The sequence below is a fragment of the Leptonychotes weddellii genome, chromosome 8 (genome assembly GCF_054177405.1).
Source record: "Leptonychotes weddellii isolate Sample4059 chromosome 8, ASM5417740v2, whole genome shotgun sequence".
Lineage (NCBI taxonomy): Eukaryota > Metazoa > Chordata > Mammalia > Carnivora > Phocidae > Leptonychotes > Leptonychotes weddellii.
The window spans coordinates 93,547,707-93,567,804 of record NC_138376.1 but is presented as its reverse complement, the minus strand read 5'-3'; the positions used below and the strand labels follow the sequence as shown (position 1 = coordinate 93,567,804).

Sequence of the window (20,098 nt, the reverse complement as noted above, 5' to 3'; positions counted from 1 at the left end):
GGACACATCATTTATATCTGCCTATAAGTGTGATGACTATGAGTCATCAAGAACAAAACTGAACTATTAGAATTGTCAGTCTTATGTGTTAACTATTCCAGGCTATAGTCCCCAGTTATTCAATCAAACCCTAATCTAGGTGCTGTTGTAAAGGAATTCTGTAGATGTAATTAGCATCTATAATCAATTGATTTAAGTAAAGGAGATTATCCTTGGTAATCTGGGTGGGCCTGACATAATCAGTCGAAAGAACAGAACAGTGGTTTCCGAGGAAGAAGAAATTCTACCTGTAGACTGAAAATTCAGTTCCTGCCAGAGAGTTTCTAGCCTGCCAACCTGACCTATGGATTTTGGACTTGCCTAGCCAGCCTCCATAATCTCATAAACTATAATCATATAATCTCTCTCTTGGCAGGAACTAGCAGGGAAAGAAAGGGATGAGTTCAGGGCTTGAAAGTCCCAATTCAAGCTCTGCATAAATTACCTGAATGCTTCTATGTCTTCCCAGAGGGATACCCTTGTCTTCTGTAGCTGTAGGGTTGAGATTTCAAACCCAGAATTTCATCCTATAAATTGCTAAATTACAACATCTGTTAAAGTGAGGGTATTGATTGGGAAAGAATGGGATTCTGAAAATTGCAATACAGACATATGAGAAATTCCAATGAAGTTGAGGATGTCAAACCCCTAAATTGTGCTGAGTCATCTTTGCCAGTAGAAGCCATTCTTCCACTTCTGTCTGAAGAGGTCCATCCCTGCTTTGCTTGAAAAACATGCAATAGTCTCTCCTGAAGTAGAAGCCTTGCAAGACATTGCTGATTCTCCTCAGGATCTACCCCTGCCACCCCTCTTTGTTTCTAGACCAACCAACAACTAGACTCATGTTCCAGCAGTATCCCAAGGGTAAGGTATAAAGTGTGGCCCATGAGAAAGTATGCTACATACCAAATAAGCAGCACTATTTTCTAAATTGTTGGATAATTGTGACAGAAATGTAAAGTTGAATCAGAATGAGTTTATTGATATGGGTTCACTAAGCAGAGATTCTGGATTCAATGTTTTAGCTCAAGGGTTAGAAAAAGGTCTAACATTTTGGTTGGTTGGTTGAAACATGGACCAACATTAAATGAAATCAAAAGGCTACAACTGACTGCCTTGGTATACTATAGAATAATTGTTAAAGTGGCTTATTATGTAATACCTGCTTACCTCCCCCAGGACCCAAAGGACACACCTTTCACTATGATGTAAGAAATACATTTGTGAGGGGAGCCCCAGTATCCTTGAAGAAATCTGGGGTCACTCTAATAGGTCAAAAATTACAGTGAGAATTGCTGCCACTGAACTGAATCCCTAATTACAATGAGGAAAATTGGATGCTGGGGGCAAGTGGCAGCACTTAACCACCAAAGACAAAGTAGATGTGGTTACCATAATGGACAGCAGAGCCAAAACAATACTTAGAATTGTCTGACTTGCCCAGAGAAACCGATGGCATTGGGTATGTGATCATGGTGTCCCTAGACAATGGATGGGCTATCTAATACTTGATCTATATCAGCCTAAGAGTTCTAGGACTAATGAACAGACGTCTCTCTTGAATCATCAAAACAGAGTCACAACCTCTCAATCAATCCCTAGCCTTGACCTAGTTTATAGGCGCAGAACCCTTTGAACGAAGGGGAGGCCAACTCCCCTTGAGAACGTGTTGTACTGACAAAAATTCATATGGTTGATCTTTCTCCCAGCCTATGAGTGCCGGTGGCAGGCAGGAACGTTGTCTGGAGATGTGGCAAGCCCTGCTGGTGAATTACAATGCAAACCCTGAGGCTTTTGGAAAAAAGCCCTCCCTTCCTCTGCAGATACCTACTCTCCTTTTGAGAAACAGCTTTTGGCTTACTATGGGGCCTTAGACGAAAATGAACACCTAATCATGGGCTACCAAATTGCCATGAGACCTGAGCTGTTTATCACGAACTGATTGCTGTCTGACCCAGCAAGCCATAAAGCTGGGCATGCACAGCAGCACTCCAAAATCAACTGGAAGACATCTGTATGAGATTAGGTTCAAGCAGGCCCTAAAGGCATAAATAAATTACAGGATGAAGTGACGCAAATGCCCATGGCCCTTACTCCTGCTACAATACCTAATCTCTACCCATCCATACCTATTGTCTCAGGAGGACTTCCCTAAAGCTAGTTGATTGAGGAAGAGAAAAGTTGGGCCTGGTTTTCAGGCGGTTCTGTGCAGTATGCAGGTCCCACCTGAACGCGGACAGCTGTTGCAAGGCAGCCCCTTTCTCAGATATCTTGGAGGCACAATGGCGAAGGGAAATCCTCCCGGGGGGGCAGAACTTTGAACAGTGCTGCCAGGTGTCCATATTGCTTGGAAGGAGAAAAGGCCAGAGGTATAAAACTGTCCTGACTTCTAGGCTGTGGCAAATATTTTGAATGGTCAGTAATTTGGAAAGAAAATGTTCAGAAAATTGGTGGCAAGGAAATTAGGGGAAGAGGTACATTGGTACTCAGACCACTCTGAATGGGCAGCAAACATGAAGAAATTTGCGTCCCCTGTGAATGTTTACCAAAGGCTGCCCTCAGCAGAGGAAGATTTTAATAATCAAATGGATTGAATGACGCTTTGTGTGGATCCTGAGCCTCTTTCCCCAGCCACTGCTGTCCTTGCCCAGTGGACTCATGGTAGCAGAGGTGAGGATGATACATGGGCTCAACAACACAAGATTGTACTCACTAGGCCAACCTGGCTACAGCCACCGCTGAGTGCCCAATCGGCCAGCAGCAGATACACACTGAGTCCCCAGTGGCACCATTCCCCAGGAGCTTCTTTCCCTAGGGACCGTATTTCTCCCAAAATTACCATCCATGGATTTATAGAACGTTTTCTCTACTATCATGATATTCCACACAACATCGCGGCTGATCAAGGAGTTCACAGCAAATGAAGACCACCAATGCTCACTCACTGGTAACACCATGTCCTCCATCCCTCTGAAGCAGAGGGCATGATACAACAGTGGAACGGCCCTTGAAGACTCAGCCACCATGCTAGTGAGGAGGCAGCACCTGGCTGGGCTCTGGCAATATCCTCCAAGAGGCTACATATGCTCTAAATACATATGCCCTAAATCAACATTTAATTTGGGCGCCTGGGTGGCTCAGTCGGTTAAGCGACTGCCTTCGGCTCGGGTCATGATCCTGGAGTCCCGGGATCGAGTTCCGCATCGGGCTCCCTGCTCGGCGGGGAGCCTGCTTCTCCCTCTGACCCTCCCCCCTTTCATGTGCTCTCTCTCTTTCTCTTATTCTCTCTCTCAAATAAATAAATAAAATCTTAAAAAAAATCAATCAATCAATCAACATTTAATTTATAATACTCTGTCTCCCACAGCTAGGATTCATGAGTAGGAATCAAGGGGTGGTAATGAGAGGGGCATCACTCCCTGTTACCAATCACTCACGATTAGCAATCAACTAGCAATCTCATTTGATAAATAAATGCAAGGTTTCTCTAGACAATATTCATGATTATAAAGAAAATCTTTGGGCGCCTGGGTGGCTCAGTTGGTTAAGCGACTGCCTTTGGCTCAGGTCATGATCCTGGAGTCCCGGGATCGAGTCCCACATCGGGCTCCCTGCTCGGCGAGGAACCTGCTTCTCGCTCTGACCCTCCCCCCTCTCATGTACTCTCTCTCTCTCTCATTCTCGCTCTCTCAAATAAATAAATAAAATCTTTAAAAAAAAAAAAGAAAATCTTTTAGAAAGAACCATGGATTTCCTTCTATTGAAAACAGTACTTGGGGAAATAATGACTGAAGCTTTGGAATTTCATAATAGCTGAGTTAACAACAACAAAAAAAAAAGTGAACATCAGTATAAGATTTAATTCAAAATCTAAGGAACAGGAAACTTTAACAGAAAGCTGTGAAAAGCTAAGACACAGACAAAAGACTCAATTTCCAATTTTCTCTTTTAGTCCTTGGAGGTAGACATCTTAGTTGGATGCCAAACATTTCCAAGTAACATAAGTTGGCCTGAATTCCCCTAAATGATCATTGCCAGGGAAAGGCCAGTGAACACTCCATGTCGTTGTAAGGAAATTAATTTCAGCAACCTCTACGCTATTTTCTCCTCAATTTCAAGTAAGCTTAGCCAAAAACAACCACCTACTTGCTAATCCTGTCATTTTTACACTCTCTTCTCTGATATATGACCTCTTAGAATAAATCCAAGGAGAGGAAGGAATAACAACACCTCTCTATTGTATGTTTCACTTAACCTAGGCCCCATGTGAGCAGTTCCAACTGCATGGAATTCAATCTTAACAGAAGGTTACTGCAAGCCTAAAAACAAAACAAAAACAAAAAACAACAACTGCAAGTTTCCTTACATCAAAGTTGCCTTCTAATCTAACTCATTAGAAATAAAGCACAGTTTAGTAATTAACATGCTTGAGTTTTTCAGTTTTCAAAAGACAGTCACATGAGTCTATACTGAGGGCTATCAAAGTCAGCATCTGTAAAGACCTGCCGAGCTCCCTGCTCCAGCTTCCCTCCAAGCCATGCAACTCCCAGACTGAGGATGTCACAAGTCCTCTTTACTCTGAGGCCTCTCTCCCCTTCCCCCATAACAGAGTCTCTGCTTTAATGCCCTGCATAGTACCCTATTCCCTCCAAAATGGGCCTGTACACTAGTCTACCCAGTTTTCCCAGGGCCTGAATTTCAGGCCCCAGCCCCAGCCCTAACCCTGGGGCCCCACTATCTGTGATCAGACCTCTCTGTTTATCTGCCTGGATATCACCTGCTTCCAGATTCTGTGTCATCATGGCACACCCACCTGCTGGGACACCATCTGCTGCCCCTGGCTGGTCTTCCTGGACTCCGACCCCCTGCCTGTCAGGACAGCCTCCTGTAGCTGTCATCATCCTCCCTATATAGTAAGCCCACTAGCTTGACTGTATTTTCTCCCATCAACTGAAACAAATTCCAATTTTAATAGCCTCTTTTACTCTGGTAGGCATTGCTGTCCTGTTAAAAAAAGAAACTAATCCATCCCTCTACCAACAAGCTCTTATTCTGATGTTAGACTGCTCTATGCCTATAAAATATTTCAATTTAATAGGTTTCAAGCTTAATTAAAAGATATTGCAAGTTCTTTAACAAAGAGTTATGTATGTGTGAGAAGCTTAAAAAGATAGAAGCCATATAGCAACCTGTACTAAAGAAACCTGAGAGACGGTGGAATATTTTCACTGATACTACAGAGGTGAAAAGCAATCATCAAATTCAGTTTTCCAAACAGCCTGCCATCTGCTAGCACATTTATAAAGACAGAAATTGAAAAATGAAATAAATGACATTAACCCTTTAGAAGGTAAACAAAATGTCTACACAATGCAAAAAACAAGTTCTAAACCCAGTTATAGAGGTGTCACAGTGTATACCACTATGAGATGGATAAGTACTTTGCCTAGATTTTAAAACAATTCTTTAGGTATGCATACGTGCTTTAATTTAAAACAAAGAACAGGGGCACCTGGCTGGCTCAGTTGGTGGAGTGTATGACTCTTGATCTCGGGGTTGTGGGTTCGAGCCTCACATTGGGTGTAGAGATTACTTAAAAATAAACTCTTCAGGGCGCCTGGGTGGCTCAGTCGTTAAGCGTCTGCCTTCGGCTCAGGTCATGGTCCCAGGGTCCTGGGATCGAGCCCCGCATCGGGCTCCCTGCTCAGCAGGAAGCCTGCTTCTCCCTCTCCCACTCCCCCTGCTTGTGTTCCTGCTCTCGCTTTCTGTCAAATAAATAAATAAAAATCTTAAAAAAAAAAAAAAAATTAAAAAAAAACTTCAAAAAATTTTTTTAATTTACTTTTTTTAAAAGATTTTATTTATTTATATTTAATTTTTTTAAAGAGAGAGAGAGCACATGCAAGTGGGGGGAGGGGCAGAGGGCAAGGGAGAGAGAAAACTTAAAGCAGACTCCCTGCTGAGCATGGAGCCTGATGTGGGGTTCAATCTCACAACCCTGAGATCGTGATCTGAGCCGAAATCAATAGTCGGACACTCAACCGACTGAGCCAACCAGGTGCCCCTAAAAAAATTTTTTAAATGACAAAAAAAAAAAAATCATCAATGTTCAACCACATAGCCACTAATACTCTGTACACAATGTTTTCAATAGCATAAGTTTAATGAGTTCAAGGTGTGTTGAAAACAAAGGCAAGAAACAGAAACTTAAAATGATACAATCTTCCAATTGGAGATACTCTCATAGAAATCAAACCCAATGAAGTCCAATCACAGTAAAATTTTATTAAATAGTCATATAGGCACTTAGACTTTTTATAAATACCAGTTAATCTTCTTAATAACTGTACAGGATAGGTACTATTGTCAGTTCCATTTTATAGATGACAACCCTCAGACAGAAAGGTTAAGTAACCTGCCCTAGAACAAACAGCCAATAAATGGCACAAGCAGGACTGAAATTTGGCAATCAATGATTTGATCCACTGCACGTGCTCTATCTCTGAATGACTTACTAAGACTCATGCAGCTAGAAAGTGGCAAAGCAAAGTATAGAATAAAGATTTCACTTCCAACGTTCAGTGCGCTTTCCACCAAATCTTTTGTGGTGTTCAAATGTTTGCCTAGCGTCAGAGAGACCTGAAATGACATATGGTGGGCTAGTAAATTGCCACAAGCAAAACAGCCAAAGAGTATTATAAAGTGTTGTTGAAATTACAATTGATGTGATGAGATTACGTTATGATATGCATTTAAATACTAACAACAGACTCTTCAAACTAACATATAGCAATGTTAAGTGAAGTGGCTCCTTTTGGGGGCAGTCAGCTCACAAAGTTGAGCCATGTTCCACAAACCAGACTAAACCAAAGAGGAGCTTTCATAGGTCGGCAGTGTGGATTATGACTGAGGGACAGTGTCCTTTCAGCCACCCTGCAGCCGCCATGCCCACACATATGGAACTGTTATACACTGAAGACTTTAATAATACTCAGCAGCTACAATATTCGTGATGTCTTCCAGCAATGTGAAGATATGTCATCTAAGACAAGTAACAATAATCAGCTCCTGTGCAGCTCCTGGACAATGATTTCATCTTTTTAAAAGTTATATCCCTGACCTTTTAGGGTTGTGTTTTAAAACAACCACAAGCACTTCCCTACTAATGGATTTTTTCATGACTATAGTTATAATTTCTATGCTATTCACAAGGTAGGATAATAGATTGATGTTAATTAAAAAAATAGTATGTGTTCTCAAGCATCTGTAAATTAGAATTTTACAGGCTGAACTTATTTGTAAAATAATCAAATTACCATAATTTTATTAAAAACCCACTTAGGTGAAACTTGATACTTAACACATGATAAATCTTCACTTTCAGAATACCATATAATTTATATAGAGGACATTAGCAATTGAATTTTATTTCCAGCAGGTAGTCAAGAATACTGGTTTTATTTATCTTACGATTGTATAAAACATCTTGGAAAAACAAAAACAAATTTGAAACAAGTAAAATTTAAAAACTATTTGCAAGCCTTTAATCCAAGGTTGCATTAGAAGTTTAAAATAAAAATGAAATGATGACTTATTTGTCCTAACTCCATGTACTATAAATTATCCAATTCAATACCACCTTACTACGAAGAACGCCAGAGATGGAGCCTGTTTAAAGGGAACTGCAGACCTGAGTTGGAACTGAAAACCCTTGGCTAATTGGGGAGTGAGTTCTCTGTTTCCCGTACAATCTTGGCACACCCAAACCTTGCAGCAACAGACATGTCATGTTCATTAACTTGCCAGTTGTTAACAAGAAAACTACAGGGTAAAGCAAAGCTGACAAGTAACTGGAAAATAAGTGACCTCTGATCACCCGTGAAACCTGATTTACCTGATCACATTCTGCTACCTATTGGGACAAATGGGACAGAGTGCTAACCCAGTGGAAAGAGGCAATAATGAGGTTTATCTGGGCAGGGGAGAGAGCAATCATAGGGAAAAAATGATGGATTAAAGCCATACTATAACCAGCTATTCTGAAGGCAGGGTATCATCGGGCTTTTTCCTGATGAGGTGGCCCTAAGAATCCATTATCTTCTTTCTTAAACATAAGAAAACATGATGAAAAGAACAATGGACTGGAAAGCTTTGTCTATTTTACCCCATGCTTGTTTGAATTTGAGATTTGGGCTGGGTATTTTGAGGGCTTCCATTAACCATCTGTGTAACCCAGAAAGTCATTCTACCTCCCAGAGCCTGGTTTTGTTGCTGTTGTTGTTGTTTTGTTTTGTTCTTCATTTGTGAGCTAATTCTCCATTGTGATTTGTCTGGGAAAGTCTTAGTTTATTTACATTTTCCTGACTTCCCATCCGGTTTAGGTTTTGTCATTTTCAAAAGGTCTTAGTGCTGACAACATATAAAGACGTAAGTTAGAATGATGTTTTCTCCTAACTCATCCAGCAATAACATCCTGTCATCCATGAGCCCGATTTAGGAGCAAGGGAAGCCAGTAGATGTGAATAGCAAATGTCTTATCAAGGAAAACACAAATTTCACCAGGGAGAACAGAGCTAGAACTATATATAACCACACGGATCTCAAAAACATAGTGTTGGGAAAAGCACTCTGATACTATTTTTGTAAATTTTAAAAACACAAACCAGGACTAAATATTGAAATGGTTGCATAAGTACATGAGTAAAGTATAAAGTGGATTGGAATAGACACTAATGCATAAGATGCTTCTGAAAGGAGATTGAAATAATTGTGGTTTTTTTTAATTTCTTTAAAAAGAAAGATTAAGCACATATTATAAAATGAGATATGATAATTCTGAAGAGAGAGGAGGGATTTTATTCTTTGCTGATTTTATTCTCTACATTGCTTAAATGTCTCAATATATAAATGACAGAACATGGGCTACCAAAACAGAAGAAGCTAATCAAAGGCAGGCCTGGAAAAGCAAGCATACAGAATGGCTTGTTAATTGCAGCTGGTAAACAGAACTTGCAGTCAACCGGTCTGCTGAGTTGATGTTACAGGCAATCACTAATTGCTTTATTGGCTCATGTTGGCAGGACCTGACTGTAGGACAACCACCTGAGGTTCTTTTGGCCTTCTTAATGGGTAATTCAAATTATTCAGTGGTTGATACCAAGCACACAACTGTAACACAGAAACTGATTGCAACACAGATATGACAAACAAAGCCCCTGCAACTTTCAAAGTCATCCATTGTGCATAAGCAGGCTCTCCTTGAACAGGTCATAACACATTGTCCAAGGGCCTTTTTGATATAACAGAGGTTGACCATACAGGTCCCTTAGCATAATTCAGAGAGCTAGAGACTGAGCTAAAAAAGGAATCTTTCCACCATCTAAGAACAGATAAATAATATTCAAATGCTAACAAAATGTAACAACTGACCCAACCTGTTTTATAATGTTGTATGTGTTTACCATTTTTCACTGCACATTTTAGAAAGATTTTGTTTTTATAAATCCCAGTATAGGGCAAGAGGGACTTTCTACATTAATGGGTATCCTTTTTATTTTCTGGACTGTTTAAGGCAGTCCAAGTGTTTCCCAAGATAAGACTCTAGGTTCCCATTATAATAGTACCATTTATCAGTGTCTATTATAGGTTAAACATTTTAAATTAGTTCATTTACACTTATTTTATTCAATTCTCACCACTGTCCTGTGAGACAAATACTAACATTATCCCCATCTGTCTGATGTAGGCATTAAGGCCCAGAGATGGGAAATTTGGCCAAGGTCTAGGAGTTAAGCACAAAGCTGGTGTGCCTGATTCCAAAGCAGTCTTAGAGTCTCTCACTGAGTTGTCTTCAGGGGAGCCCTTATTATATCAACGATCTCAATAACAGATCCTAGAACTTTCATCAGAGATAAGTTAACTAACACCCTCCATCCCCAGCCCCTTACCATCCTATATATTAATTCCTTGTGCCACATTCTTTCCTAGTGGTGGAACCATCTCAATGACCAGAGTAGCTTATTATTAACTTCAGGGAGCTTTTACTTTGATTAAATAAAAATGGGTCTTCCTCTGATTCCCACCCACTCAACCTAGTTTTCCTTCTCAATCACGCAGAACAGATGATATTCCTCACATAACTGAAGAAAGTTAGCATGTCCTCCGCAAGACCTCCCCAAACTACTAAATAAATGTCAGCCTCTCCTCACAGTTCTGGCAGTTCGCAGACCCTGGGGAATTGCAAAGTGTCTTCTGCTGTGTATCCTCAGCGCTCACAACAGAGCCTGGCACAGGGTAAATGGGGTAAGTGCTCAGTAAATACTCACTGAACCAAGAAATGAGAAAATGAGTTTTGCGAACACCACGAACATTAAATGACTATTATTTTGATCACTAACAATTAGTGCTAAACTGTCAATGACCACCTCCATTCTATGAATGTGTTCCCTTTTCTCCCCCATTACGGGGGTGTCTGTGTGCTCTGCTCTTTTGTTGGTTGGTTGTTACTTGTTTGGTTGCCCATTTTCCCCTCCAGAACTAACCGCTTACAAATAGTTTTCTAACAATCTTCAAAGATGACAGTCCGGCTAGCACGAAAATCAACAAGATTTATTTCTCTGTCTTTAGGGCTGTGCTTGTTTGGGTTTTTTTACTCTGAACACAAAATGGTGAAGCTTCTCTTTTGCTTTTATTATGGGAAGAAAAAGTTCTATACATTTCTTTTGGCTAGTTCCAGGCCTTTTTCTGAGGATGGTCAATAATACATATATACTAAGTGTATATCTATGAACAAATAAAATACATGCATAAACAAATATTTGTTTAGCAGGGTTATTAGAGCTAGGGTCTAAGCGGCATTATTTCTTTTAAGATTCAGACATTTCCAGGCATGTCTCATGAGCCAGCAGGATGAATGGATAAATCTGCCAAGGATATAACTTCATGAATACTTAAAAGTTTTTATAGGAAGGACACTGATAATGGCTTTTAGCCAATCCCCAAACCAAGACCTCTAAGAGAAAAAGCCACCTATTAACAGCCCCACTCTTATGTCAGAGAAGGAGAAACATCTTTAGAGTTGGTAGCTGAAGAGAGTCGAAGAAACAAACCTGATCCAAGGGCAATGGTCAGGTTAGAAAGGAGGGGAAAGTGGCTGAGTGTAGAACATTGAGCAATTTGACCCTGGAGTCAAAAAGCCATCACAGATGGGGAAGAGACGGCAGGAGGGGAGGGTGTCCATGTCAGCTGAGGAACCACTACAGAAAGGCATGGGGCAGGGGGAGTGACCTCTGGAGGAAGAGCAGTGGCCAGGTATCTACACATTGACCAGAGACACTGAGAAGGACTGGATGTGAACAGAAAAAAAGACCCTAGGAAGTTCATGAGCCTACTGCTTCCTCTTTCTCATGAGACATTTGGGGCTCGGAGTTTAGCAATTTTTCTAACAGGTTCCAGGATAGAAAATTATTGTTTTGTTAGTATTAGTGTGAATTGTCATAGTCCAAGCTGATATCACCTGGGATATTTAAAATAAAGTAAAACTTTTTTTCTTTATTTCATTGTCCATTGATGACAATGAATTTTGCTTTCCCACTTGCTCTAGGGCCTCAGCATTGATGGAGCAAAGCTACTCTGGAGGGAGAGGAAGAAAACAATCTTTCTTGCACCATACTCTACAATAAAACAGGAAATACTTCTCTCCAAATTTGATCATTGTAACACCCCTCTGCAATTATCAACTATACTACAATCCAAGCAGGAAACTGTAATGATTTCAGCTTTATTAGAGATAACATATTTTAACACATTATATAAATTCAAACATTACTCAGTGATGTTGTAAATTACTTCTATTGAAAGTAATTCTTAACATATTGGCATATGTTAAGAATTATAAAACTGTCTAGCTGAAATCCCTTACTCTCCTGGAATGTATAACTCAAATTTAGTTGACCTTTTTAGCTGGAATAATTCTAATTTCTATGTCACTATTTGGTCATCTCTGGAATCCCATCTTTATTTTTAGCTAAGACATACTGTATATTCCCTCTACAAAAATGTCGGTAATGCTCTGTGCCTACAGCAGGTACAGTACCAAATGACGACTATTCCAGGATGGGTTCCGCTTTATTAAGCCTTCAGACAGTAGTGTATTTGGAATATTAGTCAGAACTTGCTGATCTATTAATTCCCAAAAAATCAAGAAAAAAGAATTTTCAAATTTCACATTGTTAAGCATGCTGCTTGAGTCTTTTTTTCTCCTTATATGTACAGAAGTTTTGATATGTTCATATTCAAGTCTATCAAGCTTCAATTATGGTTTCTATCTTTGATGTCATATTAGACAAGATTATAAAAGTATTCACCAATCTATTTTCTTCTAGTTATGTCTCACTGTTTTTTTTCTTCTTTAATCTGATAGATATTTGTATATTGTATGAATAAAGGATCCAACTTCAGAGTTTTTCCTAACATTAACCAACTATTGGAACTGTGTTCAGGTAATAGTATTTTCTCCACCAACATGAAATGCTGTCTTTATTAAACATCATCTTATATGCTTAAATCTGTTTGGGGAATTTTCAAGCTTAGTTCCTCTAAGTCTCTATTTTAGTAAAAAGTGCTATACCATCTTAGTAGTTGCAAGTTTATAATCTTTTTTAATACTTGGAAATGAAATTCCTTCTTCATTATTCTTTCTCAAAAATGTGTTTTCCCTTTCTTCCACATGAATTTTAAAAATCATTTTGCCAAAATCTCACTAAAAATCTCTGTTTTTAAATGGAATTGCACTAATTTTTGTAAATTAATTTGGGGAATCCAACACCATTACAATATCTGCTATTCTCATCCAGGAATACAATGTAAATCTCCATTACTGCTAATCTTATTTTGTGTTTCTCAATAAAATGTTATTATCGTCTTCATTTAAGTCTTACACATTTCTTATACAGTTTACTGATAGATTGTAATATTTCATTGCTGTTATAAATGGGATTTCTTCATCATGTTTCAGCTGTTATAGAAAAGTCAACAGATTTATTCACACTTGTCTTTTGTATGGCCACTTAACAAAGTTTCTTATTCTAATAGTTCTTCAGTTAATTTTCTTGGGCTTTTTAGTAAAAAATGTAAACATTTTTAAGCGAAAAGATGTCTCCTCTTTTCTAATAATTATAACCTTTGAGAGACACAGGAGTTAAACTGCTTTAGTTCTAATCAGTTCTACCACTTACTAGCTGTGTGACCTTGGCCAAGTTACTTAGCTTCTCTGGGCCTTGGCTTCTTGATTTATAAAATGAAGATGATAATAGTTCATATCCTAGGATTGTGAAGGTTAAATGAGTTAATATTTGTAAAGTATTTAGAATAGTTTCTAGCATATATAATAAGAACTTTAAAAATGTTAGTCATTTTTAAAATTTGTTGTATTGGCTAGAATTTATAGAATGATGTTAACTGTAAATGATGAAATCGGACACCCAGTAAGCCTCTAACATTTTTCTGTTTTCTTGAAATTGCTTTTTCACAATTTAATAATATCTCATTATTTCTAAATTACTATGTTGTATGTATGTGTGTCTTATTAAAAGAAATACAGTTGCATTTTATCAAATGTTATTTGGAATTCTATTAGGAAATAAAAAGGAGGAGTTCTATTCTTTAGCCTATAACTATGAAATTATTTTAATAAATTTCCCAATATTGAACCACTTTTACATTCCCAGAATAAACATCATTTGTTGTATTATTCTATTTTGTTGATTTCTACATTCCTATATCCAGTTGAATCAATGAATTTCTGTGATTCTCTTTTTTGTCCTACTTTTATTACTGTTTGGGGGAGGTTTTTTTGTTTTTGTTTTTTTTAGTGTTATGCTTTTTATTAAATGAATCAGAAAAATGTTCATCTCTTTTGTAGAGTTCATAGAGAATGGGATAATGTGTTCCTGAAAAAAAATGTGTATTTTCAACCACTGATTATAAATACCTGATGAAAACAAGATACTTTGCTCATCTAAACAGGATATTTTAGCTCCTGCCAAATCTTCCTACCCAAGCTGGTCAAGAACATAGGCTTAAGCATCAGACAAAATTAGGCTCAAATCCTAACTTCACCACCCACTGGCTAAATGTGTGCACTTGGCAAGGTGCATTTTTATCACAGGGAAAAATCATACTTTCCTTACCTTCCTCACATGGAGTTTTTTATGAGGATTACAGGAGATTATGTTTATAAACCACTATACACTCCACCCACAATAAAGACTCAATAAATTATTTTATGTTAGTCTCAATTTTTCTGAAATACAAAATTAAAGTTTACAACTTTATTTGCTATTTTTTCTTAGTATGGAAATTTTAGTTATATATATATAAATTTAGTTATATATATAAATTTTAGTTATATATATAGAGAGAGAGAGAAAGAGAAATGTTTTTGATAAAGTTATTGGTATAAATTGCTTCCTAATAAAAGGTACATTTCAATTAAGACATGTTACTTTCTGCAGTAATAAATTTAAAGGTGGACATGAAAGTAAAAATGCTCTGATAACACATGAAAACGAACATATTGCCACTGTCTACATGAAATTACTATGGGTTATTAAAAAAAAAAAAAGTTGTACTGGTTTTGAGAAAAACAAGCAATGAGCCTAAACGAAATTTAATGTCTTCCACTCTTTCCTGTTCCCTTGGAGCTTTTTGTTCTCATGGGAATCTGAGAGTGGGAAGAGAATGTTAGAACCTTCACAAAGGCTGAGGCTTACTCCATGTTTTCTGATCAGCCATCTGAACTGCAACAGGGCGGTCAGTCTCTCTCTCTGGCTGGGAGAATGCAGCACTAAGAGATTGAAGTGGCCTCAAATATAAGTCCTACGAACATAACAGAATTTTCGTGAAATATTAAGATTGCAACATGAATGTAGCCTCATTTTTAAAGGGCCCATGATAGATGAATATAAGCATATACAGATATAAATATAGATACATACAATATATATACTATATATACATATGAGTATATGCAGAGATCTATATATATATTCATAGTCACCTGCACAAATGGGTGTCATATATATATATATATACATCATTGTCATATATATGTTATTTATAAATATGAAATATGTGATATACATGGATATATAGACACATATCACCAGCACAAAGAAATGTGTTTCTCAAAAAAAGAGTATTTCATATTTATGAATACCAATCAGTGTCATCAAGAAATATTTGCTTGTATTTACTATGGTCTCTGAGGAGATTAAAATTGACCCGATAGGTAATATAATGACTTTCTCTTCTGTTTTAAAGGCTATAAATTTAAAACATTATTTTGGTATGCTGACTTCCTCTGCTAAGAACAACTTAAATAAGCACAGCTAAGAATGTAAATATCAAACCAAGCTCGGTCTCTGTACTAATCACTGGTCTCTGGCAAACACAGGATGAAAATGTCTATCTCAAATTCTCAGCATGCATTATTTGCTATTAATTTGACAATAACAATAGATTCTATTAAGCTGCGATTAAACTGTATTGATCTGTTTTCTAAAATAAAGACCTACCACCATACCTCTTGTTGGCTGTCCTCTGGCTTTATAGTAACAAAGATATTTTTAGGGACATCCTCAACAGCAGGATTGATGGATCAAAAGCCTACCTACCTCTGTCTTTCTGCCCCCTGTGTGGCCTCAATAACTTGATGGTTCCCAGCTTCCCCCAGAGCTCTCTTGATCGAGTGCCTTTCAGTATACTGTGATCCCTGAAAGAAACAAAGGGGAAAAAAGATTTATTAAGATTAACATCTCTCATTCCTTGTCTCTTCTGGAAAAGAATAAATGGTTCCTGAGGCAATAACACTGTCTAATTCAACAACACAATGCCACACAATTTTAAAACAACATTCATTGTTATTTTTTCATTCCTCATCCTGATTTCTTTTTTATACTCTTCTGATTTATAGCAGGAAGCGGATAAATTTCCTTGAGTAAGCAGTTCAATACTCCCTTATAAATGAGGAGTGTGTTTCTTCTTATTTGTTCACTGTTCAAACTCATCAACTGTATTCTGAGCAATCTGTCTTCTGTTTTGCTTCTAAGACTGGGTAACAAGAGCAGTCACACACATTCTTACTAAATGGTAAAATCAACAATACAGCAAGATATATATTTTTATTCAGCTTTTCAAATTTCCACTGAAAATAGATTCATGAGCTGAGTGACAACCTTTCTCAAATGTGTGATTTTAAAAGCAATAAATCCCCACAGCAGTCCATCTTTGAATTCCAATGCCAAGGAGCAAGAACATTGTCTTTCCCATAATATTTGGCGTTCTGGAAGAGAAAACAAACCCCATAAAATTCAGCCTGCATGTAATGCCTTGAAATCAAGAGGTAACTTGAAAACTTGCTGTGAATAGGCATCCGACCCACTTGCTTGGTTTTCCTGTTCATATCCTTTTCAGTACTTATATATCAAAAACCCCTATTTTACAACTAATAATACAGAAAACAACTTGGTTATTTTCATTTCCACATATATTCCTGATGGAGGTGGCTACAACTGATCACTGGGTGAACCAGACCCCCTTTTGCCTGGGCAGTCTACATATGTGAGCACATGGTAAATGCCTAGTTGTCCTAGATGAGAGCACCATGTTTCATGTTACAGAGATTTATCTGTTCCTTTTTCTACAAAACGTGGGGCCAGGAGCATCAATAACCTATGCTTGTATGTGCCGCCTAACTTGACGAGGGTTATTCAGAGCAGGAAAGAGTCCAGGGCTGTCTGCTGTTTTCTCCTCTCCCCTCTTCCTCATAAACCACCAAGTTCTGTCTATTTCAGGCTCAGAATGATCCTCAGCTCACCCTTCCAATTCCATTCCCACAGGCCCACACCTTCCTCCACCCTATCAGTTCTTAGAGATGTTAAGACACCTCTCACTAGGTTCCCTGGTTTGACACATGCCCCTTCCAGTCCATATTGCACAGATCATTCATGTTGGGACACTCACTGAACTTTTCATTTGTATGAACCCCAAGAATTATACATAGTGGAAATACTGAATCATTATTCTCAAATAAAGTATCTTGTCTCCCAAATGCCAACAGCATTATGCTAGCCATCTATTAAGGTAGTTTTCAAATAATTTCACTACTCTTCTCTTTCCTTTGCTTTCCATATTTCCTCACAGCTTACAAGTAACCCAGCACAAGAAAGCACTAAGGCATTGTAATAAAGAGGCAGAAGCAGTGACCTTAGTTCTAGTTCCAGCTCATCCAATTTATCAGCTGTGGACTTTGACGAGTCATCTCCTTTCTTGTTAAGTAAATGGCAGAGCCTTGTTTATCAAATGGGGATGGAGATATTTATCCCGCTTATCTCTCTAGGTTGTTCTGGGAATCAAGGGTGATCCCATACAATAAAATACCAAATGTGCAATACTGGTATTACCCTCCCTGAAGAACTGCAGAGATAAAAACTGTGCTTCTTGTGTGTTAACTCTAGATTCAGACTGGGATCCCAGAAAAGGTAGCTGTGATCACACTTTTAAGTCTTGCAGCTTCCCTTTGGGACTGTGATGTTCTAAAGAGTTTTGTTTTGGCTTCCAAAGGGGGAAAAATACCAAAGGAATCATACTCTAACATATTTGGATTTCCAAGACACGCTGAATCTAAAGAGGAAAGAAAGGGAGAAGGGGCTCAAAACAGTGACAAATTTTAATTGGCTAAAGCTACCGGAACTAAAATAACCCAACTCTCATTTGTAGCACAAATGTTCATGCAATCTCCTTAAAACCCAGATAATTCCTCCAGACATTACTGGACCCTTTCCAATATGAAATATTTGCCTATTTTCTATCATTGTGTTGTAGGTTTTAACTGGAGAATGTGGAATGTGTATAACAGGATGAGTTCGTTTGGCTTCTAAAGGGGAAATACAAAATATCAACCCAAACACCACTTCATATATAAACAGCACTGCAGCCTCAGTTCAAGAATGTTTTTGTTTTAGACTAAAAAACAAAAAAAAGGAGGGGGGAATATATTTGAACTCATGCACCTAAACAAACCAAAGAAAGTGTAGAAATTAAGTATATAGAGAGAAGTGCAGAGTGATAGGAATAAAGACCACAGCTTTATTTTCCTAAAATTTGGTGAGATGAATATTAATCAGAGTTTACAAAGTTTAAATTTTCCTTTGAATTGCATAGATATAATCAGGTAAAGAAAATAACCCTCCATGAAGTATAATTTTTCTTGAAATTATTGTTGCATATTAAGAAGGATCTATAAGTGTGTTCATTTATTCATTCAGATACTCAAAACCAACATTTGCTGAGTGCCTTCCATGCATGAGACTTTGCACAAGATGTGATGAGATGTGCTGGTTTGAACCCCTTGGCCATATTGGGCTAGCAACAAATGACAAAAGAACTGCACAAATAGGACATACAAAAAACACCCTGCTTTTCTGCCTAGAATGCATATCATCCTTTGCTCTCAGTAGCAGACTCTGGGCCATCTTTAAAGGATCCCAACTCAAGCACTGCTCCTTTTGTAAAGCTCTTTGGAATTGCTCTAGTTTGATACTAATCATAAGCCCTGACACTAAATCACTTCATTCAAAACTCTCTGGTGTGCTAACCATGGTCAGCTTTGCATTAACAGCGCTGTGTGTGACAATCTTCCCTAGCAGCCTGTGAACATCTTGAGTGGCAATGTTTTATTCATCCATCCACAGGACTTAGCACGACATACTGTAAGTACTCAATTAGTGATTACTGAATGGAAAATTCATACATCTTTACTTGCATAAGAAAAAGATACATCATAACTTTAAAATAAAGCTTTGCAAATGTTTTATGTGCACTCTTGCTCTATTTCTAAAAAGATGAATTTATACATGAATGTGAAAATATGGAAAACTTGTATATTCATTTATAAACACCTTTACAATAAAATTAGCATTATTCTATTCAAATTCCTTTATTTACTTATTCTTATAAGTTTCCCTCTCATTAACTCAACCTATTCTCTCCTATTTTTCCTACTATATATGCTTGATTTCTTTTTTTTTAAGATTTTATTTATTTGAGAGAGAAAGAGAGAGAGCACGAGAGGGGTGAGGGTCAGAGGAAGAAGCGGACTCCCCACTGAGCAGGGAGCCTGATGCGGGACTGGATCCTGGGACTCCAGGATCTGACCTGAGCCAAAGGCAATCGCTTAACTGACTGAGCCACCCAGGCGCCTCATATGCTTTATTTCTATAACAGTTTTTTTTTTAATTTTATTTATTTATTTGAGATAGGGACAGAGAGACAGAGATAGCAAAAGAGAGCATGAGCGGGTAGGAGAGGGAGAAGCAGGCTTCCAGCCGAGCAGGGAGCCCGATGCAGGGCTCGATCCCAGGACCCTGGGATCATGACCTGGGCCAAAGGCAGACGCTTAACTGACTGAGCCACCCAGGCACCCCTCTATAACAGTTTTTAAACCAACCTGCTAACCAAATCCTTGGCAACTGCTGTACCTTCAAAAGCTTTAGTAGCTATTGTACATATATAAAATTCTAAATAACCTGTTTCATCCACTCATTCAGTCAACAAACATTGTTGTCTACTACGTGGGAGATACCACAGAAGAAACACAGATCCTTTCAGGAGAGAGAAGGTTACAGCTAGAGTAGTTGATAAGAAATATCCACCAATGACCAAAATCAAAATGCTACCTAAATGTCATATTTTTAATTTATCTGAAATTATTAAACATTTTTTGAATGAAGTCTTGGTAGCTGAAGAATGAATTAAGAGGAACGGGTGAAAATTACTAAGAATCAGAGATCTACTCATGTTTCCCTTTCAGTTAAGACAAATAGTTAAACAGCCAGCTGTCCTCTTAGATTCAAGTCAATGTTATAAACATTTTTAATAGGCAAAGTAAAACCAAGTTTTCTAATTAGAAATGTACTGCCTGCATTGTACAACTGCTTTTATATAGGAATTTGGCAAAGTTGATCAACTTTGTCTTAAAAATGTTGACACACGGAGGGGG

At 38.0% G+C, this 20,098-nt stretch overlaps 1 protein-coding gene across 8 annotated transcripts in view; it reads right to left on the bottom strand.

Moving 5' to 3' along the window:
• The window catches only part of PKIB (cAMP-dependent protein kinase inhibitor beta), a 145,436-nt gene that overhangs the window by 65,377 nt on the left and 59,961 nt on the right, over positions 1 to 20,098 (bottom strand). For 7 of the 8 annotated variants that reach the window (XM_081828895.1, XM_081828894.1, XM_081828899.1 and 4 more), the window contains exon 2: positions 15,714 to 15,811. The gene's annotated coding sequence lies outside the window, so the exon portion shown is untranslated. Of the gene's footprint in view, positions 1 to 14,810; positions 14,917 to 15,713; positions 15,812 to 20,098 lie in introns of all 8 variants that reach the window. The other variant, XM_081828896.1, reaches the window with a different exon arrangement.